The 17971-nt window shown below is 51.1% G+C and overlaps 2 long non-coding RNA genes across 4 annotated transcripts; one reads left to right on the top strand and one right to left on the bottom strand.

Moving 5' to 3' along the window:
• Window positions 1–3026: 3026 nt before the first annotated feature.
• On the bottom strand, window positions 3027–7594 carry LOC129551232 (uncharacterized). 3 transcript variants are annotated; one of them, XR_008685031.2, is made up of 7 exons: window positions 7341–7594; window positions 7023–7089; window positions 6091–6233; window positions 5050–5127; window positions 4097–4183; window positions 3579–3685; window positions 3027–3241 (listed from the first exon to the last, which is right to left on the bottom strand). It is a non-coding gene; the product is annotated as an uncharacterized LOC129551232 (long non-coding RNA). The 3 variants fall into 3 exon arrangements; XR_008685029.2 differs by having other exon boundaries at window positions 6091–6206; XR_008685032.2 differs by lacking the exon at window positions 7023–7089 and having other exon boundaries at window positions 6091–6206.
• A 6670-nt stretch (window positions 7595–14264) lies between these two features.
• LOC129551043 (uncharacterized) lies at window positions 14265–17066 on the top strand. The gene is made up of 3 exons (XR_008684984.2): window positions 14265–14525; window positions 15434–15542; window positions 16327–17066. It is a non-coding gene; the product is annotated as an uncharacterized LOC129551043 (long non-coding RNA).
• Window positions 17067–17971: the final 905 nt, after the last annotated feature.

Here is a 17971-nt window from a genome sequence, read left to right as displayed (position 1 = left end):
CACCAACTCCCGGAGTTCACTCAAACTCATGTCCATCGAGTCGGTGATGCCATCCAGCCATCTCATTCTCTGCTGTCCTCTTCTCCTCCTGCCCCCAATCCCTCCCAGCATCAGAGTCTTTTCCAGTGAGTCAACTCTTCATGTGAGGTGGCCAAAGTATTGGAGTTTCAGCTTTAGCATCAGTCCTTCCAATGAACACCCAGGATTGATCTCCTTTAGAATGGACTGGTTGGATCTCCTTGTAGTCCAAGGGACTCTCAAGAGTGTTCTCCAACACCACAGTTCAAAAGCATCAATTCTTTGGCGATCAGCTTTCTTCACAGTCCAACTCTCACATCCATACATGACCATGGGAAAAACCATAGCCTTGACTAGATGGACCTCTGTTGGCAAAGTAATGTCTCTACTTTTTAATATACTATCTAGGTTGGTCATAACTTTCCTTCCAAGGAGTAAGCGTCTTTTAATTTCATGTCTGCAATCAGCATATTTATTCCTAGCCAAATTCTTCCCTGATACAGTTGAACATAGCAGAAATGTAGGTGGGTGTCTACCCAATTGCTACTATATTTAAAGTCCACTTCAGTACCACATACCCTGGGGAGCTGCTTGCCTTGTTATTTCCCATGATCTCAGAGGGTGCACAAGTCTCCCTGGACCTAGTGATGCTTGGGAGCCAGTATGGGTGTAATTCCCCTGTTCCCCACCGGGTGTCCCACCCAGCCCTGCTATCTGAAATGCATGATAGATGCATTTGCCTCCAGATGGGAAAAAGGAATTGAAGAGGGATGGAGGGCTTCCCAGGCGATGCAGTGGAGGAGGGTCCACCTTCCAGTGCAAAAGGTTCAGGAATCACGGGTTTGATCCCTGAGTCGGGAAAATCCTCTGGAGGAGGACGTGGAAGCCCGCTCTAGTATTCTCGCCTGCAAAATTCCGTGGACAGAGAGAGGAGCCTGGAGGTCTCAAGGAGTCGGACATGGCTGAAAGACTGACCACAGAGGCATTGTGGGGAGGAGGGGGAGACTGTGACAGGTCTTCTAGAAACTGCTGCTTGCCTCCAGACAAAGGGAATCTTTTGCATTGTTTTCCTTTGATGCTTAAGTGTCTCTCTCCAGAAAGCTTCGTCAGTTCCCTACAGTTGAGGCAGCTTTTATTTCCACTAATGAACTGGTGTCTGGCCAGCCCTTCTCATTTCTGAGCTTGAGTTTGATGCTGCTGGCTGCACTGTTTTCGTTTTGCCTGAAAGTCACTGACAGGCTCTCACCCGTTGTGGGCTCATTCCTTCAGGGTCTGATTTAAAAAAAGAGAGAGACAAGGGAGGTATGGACCTGATTGGCACATCTGGTCTGATCCCTCACTATTTCCTTAATCAGAGCTAGCACGGACTAGCCCTCTTGTAAACAGTAATCTAATTCATCCATGATAGTAGTATTACCTTGACAGAAAAGTTCCTCCTTACTTTCAAATAAAATTGTCATTTGCTTCTACAGGTGGTAGGAAACGGAGAGGAAGAAGGGAATTTGGATTCACTGATTTTTAAGAACTGGGGACATTTAAAATTGCAGAATAAATCTCGTGTCTTTTGCAGATGGTTGGCTCCTGGGCTGTTATCCTCCTCCCTTCCTTCTTCCTTTCTTTTGGGGGCTCACACACAGGGTCAGGGTTAGGGTCAGCCTGAGAGCTCTGAAGCCGGGTGACTTCTCCCTCTGACACTGCCGCCTGCACTGGGGTCATCTGGAGAACTCTAGCCGTTGTCGTAGGTCACCCCCACAGACCCTGGACATTTACCATAGACCCGAGGCATCCAAATGGATGCAGTTCTCTGAGTCGTCTGGCAAACAGAGGCCCAGATTGTAGCTTATTCTGAGATTGAAGCTTCACCCGGACAACTCATCTGGCCCTGGCTTTAGGATATTTCAACGTGGGGAATTTCTTCCATAAAGGACCTTGATAAAGACCAGACTACCATCCTAGGGAAGCGTGTAGCTTCCGTCTCATTATATGCATGGCTTTTACTATTTGGAGAGTCCTCTGCCAATACACATTTTCTGGTGAACTGGGAAACCGGAGCCCGGGTGCGATGTATTGTTGATAGGCTTGTAATTTGCTCCTCTCAGGCTGTAGCTACACTGTATACCATTAGCACGAAATAGGAAATTACCCGTGTTGTGTATAGTTGTCTGTCCAGGTTTGGCTCAATGATATTTGCCTTTTGCCTCAATAAAAGATCATGAATAAAGCAAGCAGGGCAATATTATTTGTTGTTGTTGTTGCAAGGGAATTTTGATTGAATCATTTTCTCTGTGCTGTACTGTGGCGAGCCATGCTTTGCCGTGAAGATACGGGACATAAAATAGTGGGGGGTGGACGAGGAAGATGGATGGGGTGGTTCTTGCCGGCTCACAGCGCACACTGGCTTCCCTGGAAGGCTGCTCCGGGCTGGCTCAGCCTCCTGAACAGGAATCTGCCATCTAGCCGGCGCTGCACGATGGGGCGGGGGGGGGGGCGGCGGGGTTGGGGGGTGCAGTTCAGACCCTGCATGGCTGCAGCAAAGATGGCGTTGGAGTGGGGCTTGGGTTGTGGGAACCCAACAGGGCATCACACAGAGCTCCAGCGCTGAGTCCCGGCTGGCGTTTGACAGTTGACCCTCTGGGCGCGCGTGCACACCCCCCCCCCCCACCTTTCTTACTTTAAAAGGCATTCCAGGTGGTACGGCTCAAACCAAGCTGCAAATGAAAATGCCCCATCACTCCAGCTTTGTGCTCTTTTTCTTTCACAGCCTTGAATGGAAGATATTTGCTGGTTCATTAGCCCTGAGTCCTCTGACCCCGTCCCCACCCCCGGTCACCGCGTAATTTTACGGTAAACATGTTTTCAAAAACTGCCTGTGGCTTGGCCTCCTGGCCCTTTTGTTGTCTGTGGACCTCGGAATGAAGGGGTGAGGGTGACAGGGAAGAGGTTTTGTATCTGTTTGAATTTGAAGCAGGAAAATGTTCTGAAGAAATGCTTATTCCCCTTGGCTCCTGTGCCCGGTCTGAGAGCTCTTTATTCCCGGGGAGGGGCGGGGTGGGTGGGGAAGAGCCCCCTCCCCTCAGAGGTCACTGACTGGGGGAGGGGGCGCGGACGCCCAGGTGACAAGCACCCATCTGCAAAGGCGGAGTCTCCTTGATCGCAGCCTCCTCAGAAAACACCACTCAGCCAGGCCGGGAGCATCTAGTGATTTTACCATCTGGAGCACGTTCTGGAGGTGAAAAATGGTTTTTCTGAAGTCTTGTCAGAACCAGGCTTTGTTCAGACTTTGCTGCTTTAGCAGATTGGCTGCCTGGAGAAGCCCCCATTTAGCTGTGTGTGTGTGCTAAGTTGCTTCGGTCGTGTCCGACTCTTTGTGACCCCATGGACTGTAGCCCGCCAGGCTCCTCTGTCCATGGGAATCTCCAGGCAAGAATACTGGAGTGGGTTACCTTTCCCTCCTCTTAGGGGATTTTCCTGACCCAGGGATCGAACCTGTGTCTCTTATGCCTCCTGCATTGGCAGGCGAGTTGTTTACCCCTACCGCCACCTGGGAAGCCCCCATTTACCTGAGGAAGCGGCAAGTCACAGCAAGCCATGGGCACCTCCTCAGTAACTGCGTGGGGCTTCCTCTGGACTAAGGGGCCCACCCTCGTCCCCACAAACCTTCACTTTCCTTAGAGGAGAGATGTGGATAGAGAAAAGAAATTTACACAGGATGGTAAAACCAATGAAATCAATGCTAAATCTATCAAAGCAAATCATAGACCCTGACAGCTGAGAAGTACTATTTGTTTTTCCTCCCTCCTAGATTTCCACCAAGCCTGGTGTTTTAATCATGTGTCTTGGGGAGAAGAGACCCATATAAAGGCAATTACAATTGGTAAATGATTAATGTTGGTCCTGACATTTTTATGTGTCAAATGTGTTTAAGTGCATTAACCTTTACAGAATTTACATCCGTACTCTATGAGATATATCTTGTATAGTGTCTCAAATATCTGCAATCTGCCTTCACTTAAATCTTATTTACATTTATTTTATTACAATATAAATGGGTTTTAAAAATCTTAAGAGTTTTTTTTACCCCGTTCTGCAGGTCTTGCTGGCACTGCGGGGAGGCTGAGGGCAGTAGGGTTCCTTCGTGACTGCAAATAGAGTTCCAGCCACCTGTCTGGAGAACCCAAGGAGGTTGGAGGGGGTAGTTGTGTTAGCTGTTCAAGCCCACAACTCTGTTTTAGCCCAAAGGGGAAGTGACTTAGATGGCCAGGGGGTCCTCATGCAATAGCATGAATCACAGGGACGGGCAATTTTTAATCTGTGTGAGTTACAGAAAACACACATGTCCGTTTTGGAACAGGCAGATCCCATCTGCGATGCTTTCCCCTGTCCACCGCTGGCCCAGTCCCCTGTGCAGATGGGCACACACACAAGGTGTCTGCATCTCTCACGCCTCTCACTGAGCCTTTCCTTTTCCAAGTCAGGCCTACTTTTGCGGGCGGCTCCGGTGTCAGTTCCACGCCTCCTGAACTTCACTCCACTGAAATCTGGTTGGGTACAAGACAGACTCCGGTGGAATGAAGGACAAGAGAAACACATGGACTATCTGAGGTCTTGATCTCAGAAGGCGGGCCACGTGGCAACCCCAGTCTCTGCACACAAGGCTGTTGCTTGGCTGGAAGCCTTCAGGATCTTTGAATCACAGACTTGGGAGGTATGGGAGACCCGAATACTCACACCCTCCCCAGGATCACCTCTTCCAGCTCACCAAGAACTGCCCCCCCGAATCCTGCGGCACCAAGGGTGCTGGGGGGTGGGGATGGTGCTGCGGGAGCTGGGGCCCTTGCTGTTGGTCCCCTCAAAGCAGCTGTTCCACCCAAGTCCCTGTGGAAACGTCCCTGCATCTACCTGGCTGGGCTGCTGGCCGGCCTCCCCCTGTTGTGTCCCCCTGCGTGTGCCATAGCCGAGCTTGGTCCTGGCTGCAGAAGGTGGGTGTTCTGAACCTGCTTCAGAAAATCCATCTACTGTGCTCTTGCTTACCCAGGCAGTGGAAGCAGGGGTGGAGGTGTTCCTCTCCAGAATGCACTGTCCAAAGAGCACGAACAGCTCATTGCAGGCCTATTTGTGGGTGTGAAACAGGGAGAAGAGCAGCCAGCTGCGGCTCGGCACACTCAGGGGGGCTGGGATGGGCACAGGAGGGCGAGTCCTTGGTCTCACTCCTATAGACTCAGCTAGGCTGGCCACTTTTGGGTGCCTCACATCCTTTCCCAAACCTGCCTGGAAATGGCACCTCTAACATCTTCTTGGGGATTGGGGTGCGGGGATGTGGGAATGAAGGCCATCACCTGCTCTCAGCGACTGAACTGAACCGAGGGGATGGCAACCCTGGGAGCTCTCCATCCTCCTGAAGAAATGCCATCCACCCGTTGCCCTGTAGTTCCTGCACCTCCCCTTTCCTCGCTGCGTCCAGACATGCCCCGGGCTCTGTGTAAGCCCGTAAAAGGCTGTTCTCAGCACCGACTTGCAGACTGGGTGAGTTAGGGCAGATCCACCCTGTTGTTTGGAATACTTTCTTCCTGGGGCTTGTTCTGACCCGAAGCAGCTTAGAATGTGGCTCCCCTCCCCCTCCATCCAAGCCTCTGGGCACCGGGCATCTCAGAGAGGCTCTTCAACCAGGGCTGGGGTTCCAGCTACTGCTGAGGCAGGGCCATGCTTTCCTTGGTCAAGGGGACCCTGGGATGGGCTGAGAGCACAGATCTGAGTACTGGGAGGAGGGAGGCTGGCCCATCCTCTCCCAGCCACCTTCTTTGTTAACACTCGGGGTTCTCAATGATGAGAGAGAAGCGTGCCCCACTTGTGAGTGATCTAGTTGATAAAGTCCCCCTGCACTGCCTTTGAACCATTTCCCAGTCAAAGGAGAAAAGGGACCGACCTGTTTGGCCCTGCTAAATGATGGCAGATGACGGGAGGAAATAGTTCTGGGATGGAAGGAGTCTTTGCTTTCTCTCTGGATTTCAGTCCAATTCAGAGAGCACAAGGATTGATTCTGCTCCCTCCAGATGCTCTTTACCCCAATCTTACCCCTCCTAACATGCACGGTCCACCAGATCTTCAAATCCTCAATCGGATGTGCAGAGAGCACCACCCTCGCACGGGCTCCTTAACCTCCACGGTGGCTACTTCATCGAAGACAGAGTCTGTGAAAGCACTTTAACTGTGAAAGGCTGTGCACATAGGAAGTGGCGCTGACACCAGAGAGCCCAGAAAAGGCAGGCCCTTCCCTTATCACCCTCTCCTTGCCCTACAGGCCTGAAGCTACAAGAAAGAGAAGGGAAAAGACAAGCTAGAACTTGTATCCAGAGCCTTGACCCGCTCTGGATCCCATCCCTCAGCCAAGATTCTTCTGCCCAGTATGGCTTCACCAACTTGATGTCCCAGTGACCTCTGCCTTGGTCACTTGCAGTGTGGGGATTGCTCAGAGAAGCAAACCGCACATGCACTTGGCTATAGAGTAAGTTCATCCACTGACTGTGCTCCTGTGCTGTCTAACTGCCTTCAGGACTGTGCCTTAAATAACTTCCTAATGAAACCAACTTGGACCCAAGAACTGAAGAATCTCCTGTTAGCGCTGTACCCTCCAGCCCAGGACTGAAAAGCCAGCTAGCCCCCTGTTCCTTTAACTGGGTAAATTTCCATGAAACCAGACAGAACTGCAATCATGGAACTTAACTGATTAGCACCCAGCTCAGCACAGCTATTCCCATTATCAGGGAGACCTACTGAGATCCCTGGAAATCAGGGATCAAGAAAACACAGACCTGACTGGGGATTTGGTAGAATCGCAGCAGGTTCAGTCCCTTTAGCCCAGGAGAAAGCTGATGATCAACTTCTAGTGACTGTGGTGTTTTTCCATAGCTCACTGTCTTCTCTTTTGCCCAATGATTCTCCTGATGGAGCCTCTTGGCTTTAGTTTTCCAAAGTTCCCCCCCCAGATGCAGAGAATTCAGACTCACCTGTCCGTCTGAGTGTCTGTACCTTCAGGTAGCAGGGCCTCCTTTTGAGCTTGATTCAAAGTAATGCCTAGATTTTTTTGGTAAGATAATTCCAAACAAAGAAATGGCTAGTGACTCCAGGATTCTTGCCTGGAGAATTCGTGGACAGAGGAGCCTGGATGGTTACAGTTTATGGGGTCGCAAAGAGTCGGACATGACTGAGCGACTAACGCAGGCCCAGAGACTCATGCGCGTGAAAGGAAGAAGAGGAACCGAGTCTTGCACGCTCTTTGACTCCTAAGATTTGAGGACAGGGAATAAGAAATGAGAAGCACTTACTGTATAAAGTGTCCCGCTGAGCAGGCCCCGTGCAGAACAGAAATGGGTCCTGAGGGCAGGTGGGGCTCAGTCCCGAGGAGTCACTCTAAGCATAGGATAGCAGAGGAAAGGGGAGATGGCATACCAGGGAGCAAAATCAACCGGAAAGAAAAATTTTGGAGTTATGGTGGGGCTCAGTTGAACTTTCAGCACAGACAATACAAAAGAGAGGAGCTGGTTTTCCTAAGGCGAGGGTGAAGGAGCAGGACTCGGCCCCTCTCACGGAGGTGGTGCTAGGCCCCCACTTTATTTATGCGCCGCTTGGCCGAGCTTCGTGTTACCTGTGGAGCCTGCCCAATGGGGAGAGGTCTGGGCTGCCGGCTCCTCCTCTCGGCACCCACACCCTCAGAGGCCTGGACTGGCACGGCCTTTCTGCACCTACCCTGGCTTTCTTATTGTCCTGTAAACACCGGAAAAGGGAGGGGAGGTCTCTGGGTTGCAGAGAATGGTGATCAGAGCGCTGTTTGTGAAGGCCCTGAGCTCCCAGAGACCTGGCAAGGAAGGAAGAAGGGGCAGCACAGATCTTATTTGGGCTAGGAGAGACGTGTGTGTGTGTGTGTGTGTGTGTGTGTGTGTGTGTGTGAAGAAGGGGCAGCACAGATCTTATTTGGGCTAGGAGAGACGTGTGTGTGTGTGTGTGTGTGTGTGTGTGTGTGTGTGTGCACGCACGCGCACTCCAGGACAAACACAGGTTGTGGGACTGCTTGGCCTCTGGAACTTTTAGAGCTTGTAGCTGTGCCCTGAGTGCTAGCTCGACTCAGGGCACTTCAGGAATCCAGCAGAGGTCTGTCCAGGGGCGTCCCACTCAGTGTGTTCTCCTGGCATTTAGTACAGAGTGAGTTTGCTCTGCTCCTTGTGAGGAGTAAGTAGCTTTATAATCCAAGAGGCTTTGCAACCTGTTTCACTTTCATTTCAGAGGGTGGGGAAGAGAGCCTGGTGTCAGGGAGGTGGGGAAGAGACAAAAAGGAACTGCAGGGAGAGCCAGCCAGCTCATCAGGAAAGTGAAGGCGGCTGGTCTGTCAGCTCCTGATTGCTGTAAGTTGCCCTCCTCCCCTCCCTGTTTCTGCTCCCCTCTCCCTGCTTCTCACCCTTGCCACACCAGGAAGGTTAGGAGAGTTGAAGTCTCCTCAGAGGTGGTGTCGGAGAAGGCAATGGCAACCCACTCCAGTGTACTTGCCTGGAGAATCCCAGGGACGGGGGAGCCTGGTGGGCTGCCCTCTATGGGGTCGCACAGAGTCGGACACGACTGAAGCGACTTAGCAGCAGCAGCAGCAGCAGAGGTGGTGTGTTTTGCGGAGCCTCCCGGCCTGACTTCCGCTTGTTCACGAGGCAGGTCTCCCGGTGTGGAGGGAAAGGAGGGGGATTAAAGAGCTCGATTGATAGGATACTGCAGGGCCGCACTGTCTCACAGCCCTTCTTAGAACCCTAACTCTCTCAGCTCAGGATCTCTTTAGACAATCAGTTCAAGCCTCTTACCAAACAGACGGGGAAACAGGCTCTGAGGGGAGAATTTCTGTCTCACGTGTAGGGTTAAGATTCAAATCTACTTGGATCCCCCAGCCTCCATTAGAGGACTCTTCAGAACAGATGCTCGTGATTGTCTTCCCCGTTTCTGGAGGCTCTTGCATTTGTCTGGAGCATTCCACACTCTTTCTGTAAGAAGAGAAGTCCCCACAGGGATGGGGGATGTAGATTTTCCAGGTGAGGGTTTTCTTAAGTCTATGGGCTCCGCCTCTTGATGATCAGGGCCCCTGAACTCCCTGCCAACTGGACGCCGTTGGCCTTATCACAGCCTCAGCTCTCCCTTTCCCAACTAGTGATGCAGAGAGAGAGCAGAGGTGACCATAGGACACCCCTGTGCCTTGTCCATGCTCCCTCCCCGTGTCTCCTTCGTTTGCTCCCTCCCTCCCTCCACGACAGCATGAGTTCTGTACCAGCGGAGTGAGGGGCTGTGCCTGCCCTTGAGGGACTCCCAACTTAGCGACACACATACATGGACAGACGGAAAAACACTATGAATACCCCCCAAAAGGAAACTGCCAACTTTCGTCTGTGAGATTCAGGGAAGGCCCCAGAGAGAAGCTGCCATCTGAGCTGACTCAGAAAAGATGAGGGGGAGATGGGATCAGATAGGACCTGGCTTGAATGAAACTGACGACGAAGGAGCCCCCGCCGCCTGGTTAAGAAGCTCGCCCTGGTTGCGGGAAGGACTAGAGGCAGGTGGCTGGCTACTGGCCCCCAAATGTGGGGTGTTGGGAAGGGAAGGATGGGTACGGAGGGCAAAAGATATGCACAAATTCTGCCAGTCAGATTCTTCCCCCCACAGTGCCATTTTTGACCTCTAAATTTGTTCAGAAAAATGGAAACATGATAATCTAGCTGACATGGCCAGAAAAGTCTCACCTGCCCTTTATTAGTGGGGCTTCACTCACACCTCAGTTGGTAAAGAATCCACCTGCAATGCAGGAGACCTGGGTTCGATTCCTGGGTCGGGAAGAGCCGCTGGAGAAGGGAAAGGCTCCCCACTCCCATATCTTGGCCTGGAGAATTCCATTGACTGTACAGCCCATGGGGTCGCAAAGAGTCAGACCCACAGTAGTAGTAGCAGTGGTATCTGCCTTCCCCTTAGCTTGATTCGTGAGGGTCTAGAGGATGCTCTGTGGACTGGCTGGACACTGGTTTGTGTGGTGGGCAAAAAGTGGGTGGGAAGCACCTCAGGGTGTCTTTGCAGGAAGCCTCCTGTCCCCCCTCCTGGGTCTGGCTCTTTCCTCCGGAGTCACCTTGAGAGGCAAAAGCCCCGGGCATCCGCTGTCCCTCACGTATCTAGTTCCGCTTCTCTAAGAGCCTTTCCCCAGACCCTTTCAAAGGCTGCGCTGCCTGCCTGACCAAGAGTCTTAGTGGGCAGATTGAGAAGGGAATGGGATGGCAGAGTTGCTGAGCTCGGAGCACGGGGCTCTCGTCTGCACTCGGGAGCTCGCTGTTCTAATGGGCTTTGCTCACTTTCTCCAGCTGAACCACACAGTTTGGTTGGACCGATCCTGACTCCATCTCCCAACCCCACACTGAGCCAAGGCTAGTCTGTTGCGGAGGACCTTGGTCCCCACATGCCTCTCTGGGTCCTGGAAACTCAGCACCTTTCCCTCTGCTCTGACCTCCAGCTCCATATCTGAGTGCCCCTTGGGCTGCCTGCGGACTGCAGCCTTCATTACCAGCTTTCCACTGGTTCTGGGTCTCTGACTCTGCTCCACATCATGAGGAACCAGGAAACCATGCTCCCTGAGAGGTTTCTCAGGGCCCAAAGTCTGGAGGAAAACATGCTAACTCCCCTGCTTCTGCCTGGTTCTATACTTGGGCCCAGAAAGGAACTGCACAAATGTAGGGTGGAGAAGATATGACTTAGCAGCAACGTAGATAGAAAACAAAACTTAGGATCTGAGTTTACGGTAAGATGGGGCTTCCCTAGTGGCTCAGACGGTAAAGAATCTGCCTGCAACACAGGAGACCAGGTTCAATCCCTGGGTCTGGAAGATCCCCTGGAGAAGGGAATGGCAACTTACTCCAGTATTCTTGCCTGAATAATTCCATGGACAGAGGAGCCTAGTGGACTGCAGTCCATGGGATTGCCAAGAGTCAGACACAACTGAACAACTAACACTTTCGCTTTGTGGGACTCAACTTTGTGATGTGGCTTCCTAAGAGCAAGCTCTATCTTTGGTTGTATTATTATAAATACGAGATGGAAAATGAGGGAGGTGATATTTCTACCCTGCTCAGGAGTGCTCACATTGTACTTGGTTTATTAGGTTTGATTATGGTTTCACATGTTAAGAGAGGTCAACACAAGTCTGAAAGTGAGAAAAAAGTGATCAGAATGGTGAGTGGACTTGAAAATAGGTCACTTCACTCTGAGCAAGGATTAAGAGACAGGGGCTATTTAGTCCGGGGAAGTGATGGCTGGGGAGTGGAGGGAGGGATATGATTGCTGTTTTCAAATACCTGAAGATAACGCCACGTAAAAGGGGTTTATGTTTGTTCTTAGCGGTCTCATGGGATAGAATGAGGGGTAGCGTTTTTTTCCTATCAGCAGTCCCTCATAGAAGTACCTTCTTAGAAACAGACCACAGAGGGCACAGGCGGGCAGGAAAGGAAACCTGATGGTTCTGGAGTCAGTGTAGCCCCCAAAAGAGGGTAAAGTCTCACCCCGAAGTGGAAGGACAAGGCATGCTTTCCGCATACACCACGAGCAGGTACAGAACACCTGTCTGAACAGGTGGAGCCAAAGGGCTAAATCCAAGTCCGTAAATCATGGCGAGGCCTCTTCTGCCATCGTGAATACCTTTCCCTCCCACTTCATTGTGTCTCCGTAGCTGACTTGCCTGGTGCCAGTGTGTTGTGTCCCCAGGAGTGTAGTTTGGGGCTGCTGTTCACTAGCCAGCCCTTTGTATGTTGGCTGTTTCCCAAGGCCACATCCCCACTCCGCACACACGAGCTCTGTAACACGCCACCTTATGGGTATTGATTTCTTGCTTTTCTCTTTCTTGAGATCATGAACCTCCTAAAAGAAAGGGAAGCCAGCGTGTAGAAGTTCCTGGCTCGTGGTAAGAGCTCAGTAAACATTTGTTGGCTGGGTGAAAGTAGGGGAGAGCCCTGAACGGGAGACTTGGGGTCTGGAGCTAACACCCCTCCCCCACCCACCTGCCCCCATTTCACTCCAGTATGGTTCAGAACCGAATTGGATTTTATTCCACTATGGCCCCAGAGTCTCAGGACCAGCTGTTTTCCTGCTCTGGGGGTTCTGACAGCTTGCCGTCTACTCTTCCCTTTCTGGGCTGGAGGGCCCTCATTCTGGAGGTGGGTGTGTTCTCCAGAGACTGGAGACAGGGTGAAGCCTGTCCTTTTGTGGGTCTGCTCTCCCAGACCCCTCCCTCCCAGGGCCTAATCTAGTCCTTCAGGTGAGAGACTCGACTTCGAGGCCTGCCTCTGTGCCCCTCCCTGATGGAAGAGGGGGCCCAGGGGACATTATAGCAGGTGAGAGCCAAGTCATTTGTCCCCCTGGTGGCTCAGATGGTAAAGAATCCGCCTGCAATGCAGGAGACCTGGGTTCGATCCCTGGGTTGGAAAGAGCCCCTGGAGGAGGGCATGGCAACCCACTCCAGTATTCTTGCCTGGAGAATCCCGTGGACAGAGGAGCCTGGTGGGCTACAGTCCACGGGGTCACAAAGAGTCGGACACGACTAAGTGACTAAGCACTGCACAGCACAGCAACCACTCTGGACATTTCCTACAGTTATCTGCTCCCCTAAACATCTCTCCAACTTGCCTGGAGGTTTTGTGTGTTGGGGGAATTCCATTTCCCTAGAGAATGCTTGTTGGAGATTTTATTTTTCTCTGTCAACATCTGAATACTACTTTAGGAAAGTGGAGGGGGGGAGCATTCTTAATAGAATAGGTTTTGATAAGCTAAAGCAGTTCATGCTGTGGGTGCGTGCTCAGTCATGTCTGACTCTGTGTGACCCCATGAACTGTAGCCCTCCAGGCTCTTCCGTCCATGGAATTCTCCAGGCAAGAGTACTGGAGTGGGTTGTCATTTCCTTCTCCAGGGGATCGTCTCTATCCAGGGATCGAACCTGAGTCTCTTGCGTCTCCTGTGTTGGCAAGTGGATTCTTTACCTCTGCACCACCTGAGAAGCCCCTTTGACTCCAAGAGGGGAATCCAAAAACACTGAGCTAGAGAGAGCTTGCATCTTCCTTTGTCCTTGACTCCTGACCCTCACCATTTGGAGAATTAGAGGGTTTGAAGACCAGAGGAGAGACAGGTGTCATTTGTTAATTGAGATCTTCACTCAACTTTTATTGTGTGCCTACTATGTGCCAGATACTCCATCAGATGCTGGAGATCGACGGATGACTAAGATTCAGCCCTGGGACACAAAGGCTTTCCAGTGCAGTGAGGGAGCCCAGCATGGTGATCTGGGCTACAGGAGGGAGGGGCCCCTGTGTTAGCCAGTAGCAGCCAGGAGAGAGGGGCCTCTGTCCCTGCCTAGCAGATCTGGAGGACATCGCACAGAGTGCCACCCTGATGAGCTCAGAAATGCAAGAGGACACGTGCCAACTGGAGAAAAGAGAGAATTTGGTGTGGGGACTCCTCGGGATGGCAGAGCTGAGCAGGCGTGGGCAGGCTGCCTTTCTCCTAAAGTAAAAGATAAAAAAGTGCAAGCTGTACCCTGGGTCCCTGCCCAGACAGCAGGTTTACTACCTGGGGGGTCTGGAGTGAAGGGTGGGAGGGGATTGAAAGAGCCCACCCTGTAGAGGAGGGGGAAAAAAATCTAAGCTAAACTTCATCAGCACCTCAGCGAGATGGATCGACGCAGGTAATCAAATTTGGCAATCTCTACTGGCTGCCTCAGTGCGTGTTTTTGTATGTTTCATGAGATGCCAGTTAGAATCTGCTAAATAAAGAGGGAAGATTGGCAGGAGAGGGGCACATTTTAATGGGGAGAAACTGACTGGTGAGCTGGTAAATGGAGACAGACAGACCCGAGGCCTCTAGAATGCTTAGCTCAGCACCGGGAAGGGTTGGTGTGTGCATAAGTGTGTGCGTGCATAAGTGTGTGCATGCACACAGGTACCTGCAGCTAGTTAATAACATCATGGCATTTTAGCTTGGTTTACGGACTGGTCACAGAAAGGCGATTAGGTGGGCAAAATGAATGAGGTAGAAAAAGAAGGGGAGGATTGGACAGTTGCAAAACTTTTCTGTGAAAGATTCCAACCCTTGCTGAGTTGTTCGAGGGCACGGTGAGCCAAGTTTGGGTCTCTCTTCTCATACCTGCAGCTCTTGGATGAAACAATTAAGAGGCCAACCCTTCAGGTTGGGGAGTCGTTTCGGGGCTCAGAGCACAGGTCTCAGCTCTCACCCGACGCTGGCAGGTGCCAGCTCATCCATCACGCCGAGTGCAGGAGAAGCCCACGCCGGTGCTGAGTTCAGCAGTTCTGAGCAATAGAGCAATAAACCAGTCCGGGAGCCCTGTCGCTGCAGCGGAGGGGGATAATCCTACAATTTAATAAGCAGGAACATGCAGCAGGACTGAAGCAAATTGTGTGGAGGTGATGAGATTGCAGTGCCTTCCCGGTGGAGAGGAGCATGTGAGCAGTTTCGCGTTTGACACTGGGTCGGGGTGGGGGGCGGGTGAGGGGGAGATGAGGAAGAAGGGGGCCCGAACTCCACCGGGAACCCTAGGATTCACTTCTCAAAGGCTAGGAGGACGGGTGGCCTAAGTCTATTCAGCCTCATTTGAAGCGCAGGATGGGGAGGAGCTGGAGAAGGACCCATTCTTACTGAAGTGGGCTGGACCAGGTCTCAGGCGGAGACTCCTCTGAGGAGGGCAGAGGGGTCAGACTCCATTCATTGCTAATTGTGCAATTTACCCAAGCCACAGGTCACTCTTGTGTCCTGACCTGTGAACAGCACCTAAGAGTGACGCCTGGATGAGGCCTGGGAATAGTTCCCTGAAACCATGAAGGGCTTCAGAATCATTAAGAGTGTTTATCACACCTGAGGTCCCCAAGCGTTAAAAGGCAGAGTGGTATGGACTCAGGAAGTTGCTAGGTGGGCCCTGTTTCTGGTTCTGTGTTAGATGCGGAGGACCCGGCGGGAACTCCCCAGTTTATAACTCAACCTAGAGATGCGCCACAGCTGTAAGAGTCAGTTGTCAGCATTTCAGGAAGTAGTTTCCCATCTGGCTGTTACGTGTGTTGGTCGCTTGAAGTCAGCCGCAGCGGGAGCTCCTCCTGGGAGCTGGTGGTCGAGCCTTTCCCAGCCCATCCCTGACCCAGCTTTCCCCCTCATTGGTTCTCTGTGCTGCTTCCCCAAGGCTGGCTTCCCTGCCCAGTTTCTCCTCAGTAACAGTCAGCACGTTGGGGCAGGGATGGGAGGGCCCTGAAGGGGGACAGTTCTGGTCCTGCGACCCAAGCTCTGGTTCCCCTGGGCTGCTTCCTGTTTCCAGGGGAGGCCGTCCATATGCCTGTTTGTTTAACTGTGCTTTTGGTCACAGGCTTCCCTCCCTGAATAACTCTGATGATAACTCTGCCAGACCTGCCTATAGTCCACACGGCACAGACATCGCGCAGATACGGAAACTGAGGTCAAGCAGGCCGCACGAGGTAACCTCACTGGGAAGTGTGAGCACTGAGGCTTGAGAAGAGGTTTTTCCTGACCTGGGGCCAGGGCTCTTGCCATTACTCTTCCCAGCGCATTTCTGTAGGGAACATTTTTGTTGTCATTTTCCTCTTCCCCACAGAACCCAGCTCGATGCCCTGTAGTGTCAGGGTTTAACGTTTGCGTGATGAATTGACTGAAACGTCCCTTCCTCTCAGTCACGTCTTTTGTGATAAAAATGAGGTGGGGATTAGGGAGGAATTACAGCATGGTATTACTTCTACAGACTCAACCTCGTCCTCAGCAAAGTCCAGCCCAGCCCCCACCCCGGGGGTACTCAGCTAGAAGTTCCCTTCAGAGTGAAGCCTAGAGTGTGTGTGAAGACTGCAGAAAGGGTTTCAGCAGAGACACACAGCGGTGGACTTGCAGCAGAAGAATATTACTAACAAAATGCGCTGTTGTTATAGGGCCCGTGTCAGACCTTCTAAGCTACAGTAAAGGTCTTCTGCCTCTTGATCATGTTATAGCCAGGACAGCAGTTTCACATTTCCCTTAAATGTGAGGACAGGGGGGTCCATGTGGGAATGAAAGTGAACAAGTAAATGGACGTTTTGCAGTGAATAAGAGGCACTTCCAGAGAGTTTCCTTGTAGATGTATTTATTTATTTATTTATCATTTATTTCTTTGTGTATTTAAGGGTCCCCTTCATCTCCACTGCAAGAAAAACACATAATGAAAGTAGGGAATGGTAATGATTTAACAATGAGATTTTTTCTATTTCTCCATAGGCTTAGTGCTTCTTTCTGTTTGGGCCTGAAGATACGTGTCTTATTCTTATATCTCAGCCAGTTTAAAAGGAAATAAGAGACACTTCCCTACCCCTGTCTTTACTGAACTGTAAGAGCCAATGCTGCACAGGGGCCAAGGGGCACCCGCTGGGTTTCCTCTGATGGAGAGTCAAGAGCTAAGTGTGTCTTCTTTCCCATGAAGGTTCTGCCAGGTCGACGGTAGGTGAAATTATAGGTTTACCTCCGGCTGGTGTTTTGAAGACCTGCGGTGTTCCTATTCTTTTCCAGCTAAGCTCTGATGTGTGCAGACTCCCTGTAATTATGGTATAATTGGATTTAACTATAGGGGTAGAACTAGTTTTCAACCAAGTCCTCCTCAAATAATTTGTTGCTTATTAGAAAAAAAGGGTACTCGTACTGGTTTTAGTGGCGTATATGGCTCCCCTCGACTCCCCAAGGGAGAAAGCAATTGCTGGTATGAGCCCAAGCAATTTAGTGGGGTTGGTTGAATCACAGCGCCCTTGTATCCTAGCTCTGAACATACCAGAAGATTCACTTTCTCTGAAAAGGAAATCAGAGATGAGGCCTTTATAAGGTCCCAAAGTGAAATGATTCTCACTCCTGTGGTGAAGAGTTTATTCTCAACGTCCAGAGTTTATAAACTGGGGTCTGTGGGTTGAACATGGGAATGGGTTAGGGCTACAGATGAAAATAAGGTGGTTTCACATAAAATTCCACATTTCAGCTTCTCCTGAAAAATAAATCTGTCAATTTTGGGCTGGAAGCCCTTGTTTGCTATACTTTGATTGAGGGCAGGAGGAGAAGGGGACGACAGAGGGTGAGATGGCTGGATGGCGTCACCGACACAATGGACATGGGTTTGGGTGAACTCCGGGACTTGGTGATGGACAGGGAGGCCTGGCGTGCTGCGGTCCATGGGGTCGCAAAGAGTCGGACACGACTGAGGGACTGAGCTGAGCTGAATCTCAGGTCCTTTCAGGAAGGAAATGAGATTACCACTCCCCCTCCAGTCTTCATCACTCGTTTAACCTTCTTGCCTGATGGCTTTTGAATGATTTGTGTCCTTGGGTCTCTGAGGTTCCTCTCTCAGTTTGCATCCACCCCACCCATCCATCTCTCAATAACGTGAAATCATCTTTTATTGAAGGCAGTGTGATGTAATGCCAAAAATAAGGTCTTTTGGGTTGGAGAAACTTATTAAAACCACACCTTCTTTGTTCGTTAACTGTGCTACTTTGTGTGAACAACTTTACATTTCTGATCACTGTTTCCACATCTGGGACTTACCTGATACTATGTCACAGGTGTGAGCACTAGCGTAATCCTTGGCACATGGTGAATGGTCAGTAAATATTAGTTTCCCATGCTCTCATTCTGCCCTAAATGGAAACAGAGAAGGATATTGCTATCAGCCGATGTCATAGCCTTCCTTACGCTGAAAGGCATCTGGGAGGTTTGTCTTGTTTACTTCTCTGCCTCTGCCTTAACTCTCCCACGCAGGTGAAAGGCAGAGAGAGGCAAACCCACTTGCTCAAGGTTACTCAGCGAATAACAAGTAAACTCAGGTGTCCTGGGCTCTTAGCCGAGGGCTCATTTCCCTGGAGACAGCCTGCCAGACCCACAC

Source organism: Moschus berezovskii, chromosome 17 (genome assembly GCF_049115385.1).
Source record: "Moschus berezovskii isolate FMDL1 chromosome 17, NW_MosBer_1.0, whole genome shotgun sequence".
Taxonomy (NCBI): domain Eukaryota; kingdom Metazoa; phylum Chordata; class Mammalia; order Artiodactyla; family Moschidae; genus Moschus; species Moschus berezovskii.
The sequence above is the reverse complement of the archived record's forward strand: the minus strand, read 5'-3'. Positions and strand labels throughout refer to the sequence as shown.